Source organism: Neovison vison, chromosome 5 (genome assembly GCF_020171115.1).
Source record: "Neovison vison isolate M4711 chromosome 5, ASM_NN_V1, whole genome shotgun sequence".
NCBI lineage: Eukaryota > Metazoa > Chordata > Mammalia > Carnivora > Mustelidae > Neogale > Neogale vison.
The window spans coordinates 67,270,071-67,276,359 of record NC_058095.1 but is presented as its reverse complement, the minus strand read 5'-3'; positions in this window follow the sequence as shown (position 1 = coordinate 67,276,359).

Genomic DNA, 6,289 nt, shown 5'->3' with positions numbered 1-6,289 from the left:
GGCACTAGCCCCCTAGAACTGAAGCTTCCAGAGGTGCTGTACCTGCTACCCCAGGCGTGAGCTGGCCTAGTAGACCCATGGGCATGGGGCTCAGGGGTGAATGGGTCGCCTAGCTTGGAGTCATCAGGCTCTGAAGGTCTTGAATGTATTGCTCTCCTCTCTGGACCTCAGGTGCCTCTTCTGCAAAGTAGAATGTTAACCACTGCTCTGCCTCCCTCCAAGATCAAAGTAAGGGAACGATGGGAGTAGCTGTTATTGACTGCGCATTCAGGAGAGAACAAAGTGCTGGGGATGGCTCAACCCTGAAAAGCAGGGCAGGCTGTATCTTCACGAACAAGGTGAGCGGCGTGTCCCTGTCACCAGCCATATACTCCTGGGCCTTTGCTCTTTGACCTGGTTGGCCGCAACTGTTGAGTTTGTAGATTTTTTGCACTTTTGGTCATTTCTGTGAAATTGGCATATTTCAAGCATCCCTGAACTTGGAAATTTTAAATGATTCAGGGCTGGTTCAGGCCTTCTGGCACATATGGCTGTGAACTTGTTTTGATACTGCTTTCCATTCACTCTCTAATCTCCTCTCCCATGCTTTGCTCCATCCAAGCAGGAAATCCCCACTGTCTAATACCCAGGGCTCTCCCATATCTCAGGGCCTCCACCTGGGGTGCTTTTTCCCTTCTCCTCCTCTTGCCCAAATCCTACCACCTTTAAGATGCCAACTCCCCTTGGCGTCCAGCATGGATGCTGCCTCCGCCACACCCCCAAGCTCTGTGCTGGTCATGCACCCCTCCCCGCTCCAGAGTGGCCCAGTTGGTGGTCTATCATCCTTCAGTCTAGCAATTTCTATCTGGTACTGCCTTATCTCCCCCATAACCTGTGACCTCCTCTTGAGCAGGGAGCTTGCCTGATCCCCCACCCCCTTATGAAAAAACGCTGGGCTGGTCTCTGTGGAGGACATGAAAGAGATCAGTTACAGCCCTTTTTGTTCCCGTTTGCATAGAATTGAGATTCATGTTCCAGCAGTGGCTGGATTACAGAAAATAGCCACTGAAGGAAAGGGAGGTGCCCCCTAGGCCTGCATTTTCAAGTGCAAGTTCAGACAGTGAACACTCAGAGCACATGGCTGGGCCTTGGCAATAAATCAGCTACCATCTGATGCCCAGATCCTTGGAGGAAGAAAATGAGGTTGCCTCACCTCTCTGCATCCTGTAAGACAGATCCATTTTCCCTCCTGCCTGTTGTTCCCCCTTTAGGAGGGACCGAGTCTTTCTCTGTGTCATCCATTAAATGGAAACCCTGCAGCAGGAAGTGTCCCAGCCAGAGAATCCCACTCCTGACCACTCACCCATTTGTTCATTCCATCACTCAACACCTATGTACGGAATCCCAGTGGGAACCCAGGTCCCTGCTGGGGGCACAGAGAGTGCTCAGGCCCCAAGTGAGACAGAACCTAGGTGCTGGCTGGGGCAGGGCTATCGCAGGAGAGGCCAGGGTACTGAAGGAGGCTTCAGGGAGGAAGTGACTGAGGATCTGGGCCCTGAAGAAGAGCAGGGTTGGTCTGGAACTGGGGGAGACGATACAGACCCCAGACTAGCTGAAAGAGAGGAAGCCAGTGGGACTGGAAGGCAGGCAGCAGGGTCAGAACCAGATGGCTGCTGTCCTTGGATGTCAAGGAACAGGATGTGGACATTATTGTGTGGATGGTAGGAAGCCACAAGAAGCTTCAGAAGCATGAAGACTGGCATTCTTCTATACTTTCAAAAGGTAACTTCCTGTTCAGGACTGTTCATACTGTGGGGAGCCTGTCACCTTTAAAAGGCACAGGAGGCTAGGAAGAATGAGAATAACTGACATGCTTGAGCATGTGCTATGCAAAGGTGGGTGCTGTTTGAACACCTCACATGCACTCACTTCATTTTCACTTGTCTGAGAAGTAAGCATGTGACAGATGAGGAGATGCACACACAGTGGTTCCCTGAAGCCACATAGGCAGAGGAGGGAGCTGGATCTGATATGCAGCAGCCTGACTCTCAAGCGTCTCCAGCACTCCACCACCTCTCTGAAGGCTCGGGGCCCTTCTCAGGCATCAGACTCAGCCCCAGATCTCATCCCAGAGTGGGGGGCTGATCAGATCAGGGTTTCCCAGCCCTGGGGCCAATCAGGCAGGGACAACACCCTTCCCATCAGAAGCCCCAAACTGTACAACCTTCCTGCTCAAACAAGTATCCCAGGAAACTCAAAGCCCAAAATGAAGTATGATTAAGATCCAGGCCATATGCCAGGCGTGGCTCTCCCAGGGCTATCCCCTTGGATAGGCCTGGCAACAAAACCAAGAATAAACCTACTTCCTGACTCACAGCTCTTAACAGCCCAATAAGAGCACCCATTAGCAGGAGCATCCACAAAATCGTTCTGCAATGTTTCTTTTTGCCTCTTCCTCTGACTGGTCCAAATCTAATCAAACCCAATAAACATGAAGCAGCCTACACAGTAACATCATTCAGTAGGTCAAGAAACCCCAAGTCTGCCCCACATGCCCCACACCTGATTCCCTACCAGAAGCCAAGCTTCTTCAAGAGCAGAGGGAAGGACAGGGACTAAGAAGCTATTTGTTTTGGGCTGTGGGGTAGACAGAGACAGGAAAGCCTGCCACTGCCAGGCCTGGGTGTGTCTAGTACATGAGTCCCATGGCAATGCACCTGCCACAGTTGAATGTTCTGCAATGATGGGGTGTTTCCAACCATTACTTGGGGTGTTTGATGGAGACAGTGGTTCTGATCTCTACAAGATTCACAAAACCAGTCTGGACTAAAGGATAGTCTTGGAAAAAATGACCCTGCTCAGCAAAAACTTAGCTTGGCCTCTGGGCCTTCCTCAACTCCAGAGCCAAGGAGGACACTGGCCACCACCTAGGAGAAGCCTCCCTTTTCTTCCCAATCTAGATGAGACATACTGAGGTGCAGCTCTTCTGCTCCCTCTCTGCTCAAAGTATGTCTGTCTCTGGCCTCCCCGCAGGCTCTTAGGAGCTGGCCCAGGACCCAGCCCATACCTTTCTTGCCCTCTTGGCCTATCTGAGCATTTCCTAAAGAGGAATGCAGACCTGAGGGGCTACCCAACCTATGGATGAAGAGCCAGAGGAACTCTACCCAAAACAGAGAGTGACTGGAGCCTGGACAAGAACCCAGAGCTCCTTTCTCCCAGCCCAACACCCTCTTAGCACAGAGAGGGCAATGTGCTGAAACCTCCACCCACAAACCACTGGCCTCTGCAGGACCCATGGCCTCTTTGCTCCAGGATGAGGGTCCAGGATGACTCAGGTACAAATAATACACATTGACCATGGCAACCTCCCCTATCACCTGCCAAGTGTTTATAATTAGTCACAGTAAATGCTCTATATGCATCCCCACACATCACTTAACACACCCGCACGACCTTTGAGGCAGTCACTGTGGTTATCCCATGTTCAGATGGGGTAACTGAGGTGCCAAGAGGCTAGTTGAACTACTTATAATCACACAGCCGGACAGAGGTAAAGCCTGGCTTCTGACAGCTCACTATGCCATTCTAAAAACTAACATCGACACTGGCCATCAAACAACAAGAAGGACTCACCAGCTAGATGCAGGCACAGCCCAGACACAGCAGATACCAGGAAGCTCCGAGGCTATTGTTAATTGAAGGGAGAGCTGGAATGGTGTGGGAAGGAAAGCTGCCTCCCTGACTCTGTAAGGGTCCTTGGCCCCTCCCCAGGTCGCGGTTGCTCTGCGCGGGTCAGGATGAGCTGTGGGTACGCTCTGGCACTCAAGGAAAACGTTTCCAGCAATGGCAGCAGCTGCTGTTGCCGTGGCTGATTCCCAGAGGATCCCAGAGCTTTTCCCATCATTTTTGCCCTTTTTCAGAAACCACTTAGCTGCTGCCCCGCCTCCCACCATGCCAGGGGCTGCAGTGCACTTAGCCACAACACAGCCCAGAACCAGCCAGAGCTGTGACCTCAGCTCACAAGGAAGAGAAGGGCACTGCTCAGGCCTCCCAAACCCACTACCCTTACAGACAGCATGGTCCGGGGGGGGGGGGGGACACGAATTCACTTTTACAACCAGAAATGTCAAACCCAGCACCATGTAGAGGAATGGAAATGATCATGTCACCCATCATACAGTCCCGGCTTGACATCTATGGACCTAGTTTTGAATGCCATCTTTGCCACCAGCTGTGTGTGACCTTGGATGGGTCCTTGCCTCTCTCAGGCCTCTCATCCCCTATGGAACCATGGTGTAGGGATTGAGGTGGGACGCTTCTGGGTCTGCCAGGTCCCAGCTTCATTCAGCTGGGATTCCTCATGGAACCACAGAACACAGGAAATTATTTTGTCTACTTCCTTGTTTCTCTACGTATGATCCTAACTGCGCAGGAGAAAAGTTAATACAGTAAGGCTTAATTCCCTCCCAGAATATGACTGAGAAAAGCTGCCAGGTCCTTCTGAGTATGCATTCAGTCTGCAGCCCAAAATGTCCTGCAGAACCCAACCTGGCAGCTGCCCATAGGAACCTTACATACCTCCACAAACCACAGGCCCCACAAGCCTGAAATGAGCAGCCACATGCCAAAAGCCCCATCATAGCCCTACTTGGAGTAGCTCACAAGGTTGAGCCTTGAGAGGACTTTGGATGCCATTGGACAGTTTAGAGAGAGGCTGTGCAAACTCATTCTCCCAGGCCCCCCAACACCCTGGGCAGTGGCAGGGCAGAGATGGCCAGACTTATTCCACATGTGAGAAGTCCATGCAGTTAGCTGACTGCCCAGGTCATGCTGTTGGTCTGGGTATGGAAGCCAGGCCCATCTCAGCACGCCATACCATGCCCCCTGCTTGGACACCTTCTTAGCTGTGTGCCTTTCCATATATGCCACTTTAGCTGCAATTAAAATGAACCTTTGAATTCATCCCTTTTCTGAAATTTTCATAAAATCCATATAACAGGAAAAATATCATTTTAACCATTTTAAGCATACAATTCAGGAGCATGAAGTATATTCAAAATGTGGGGCAGCCATTACCACCATCCATTTCCAAAACTGTTTTCACCTTGCAAAGCTGAATCTCTATACCCATTAAACACTAAATCCCAACCTCTCCCCTCCCACAGCCTCTGGAAACCAGTCTACATTCTGTGTATGAACTGGATTACTCTAAAATTGTCATGTAAGTGGAATCAGAGTGTATTTATCTTCTTGTGACTGGCTTATTTCACTTACCATAACATTCTCAAGATTCATCCCTGTTGTAGCAAATCGCAGATTTCCTCCCTTTGTAAGGCTGAATAATAATCCATCATATGTTTATACTGCATTTTATTTAGCCATTCATCTCTCAATGGACACTTCGATTGCTTCCAACCTTTAACTGTTGGATGAACTATGCTGCTGTGAACAGGGGTGTACAAATACCTCTTTGAGTCACAGCCTCCAATTCTTTTAGGTTTCAATTCCAGAAGTGAGATTGCTGGATCATGAAATTCATCCTTCATCATACGTAACTGTTACCTATATATGAAAAACTCCCCAGTAGTGACCCCAGCCTACAAGTTCTCTGAGTCACTGTTCCTTCTAACCAAATGTGTGGGCCAGAGGTGCTGCGGGGAACCCCTTGGTATGGAGACAGGCCTATGCTATCTTAGGGACAGGCTCGGGCTCACCAGGGCCAGGTCTCAGACATAGGCAGCCCTGGGGAACAGGTGGGAGACATCTGAGAAAGGCACCAAGACAACCGGCTAGCTCAGGGGCAAAGTCCAAGAAAGGGGCAGGTTGCACTTCTCCACCAGAACCGTCCCCTTGACTGAGGTGATTTCTGCCTCCGATGAGGACAATATACATCACTAAATGTGTCCCCTTGTAACAGAGCCATTGGGTGCTGACAACATCTCCCAGAGTCTGCATGGTACCCTGCATACTGTGAGGGCTACAGGGGAAATCGTGGCCCTTCTCATCCTTCTCTGACTGCTTTTTCTCAACACACAGGACCTCCTCATGACTGACACTTCCAACCTCTTACCCCTTTCTGAGACTCCACTCCTCCAAGGACCCATCTGACTTTCCCAAGCCAGGGACTCCCTCATGCAGGGGTTCAGCCCTCCCCTCACCCCTGAGCTCCATCCCTACCTCCTGAAATCTCCAGATGAAGACCACAAATCCCTTCTACTCAGCACATCCAAGCCGACTCCTCTGCCCTTCACAGTCCCCCCTCCTAATGTTCCTGCCTATAGAGACACCAACTTTCTTGTGGTCACCAAGC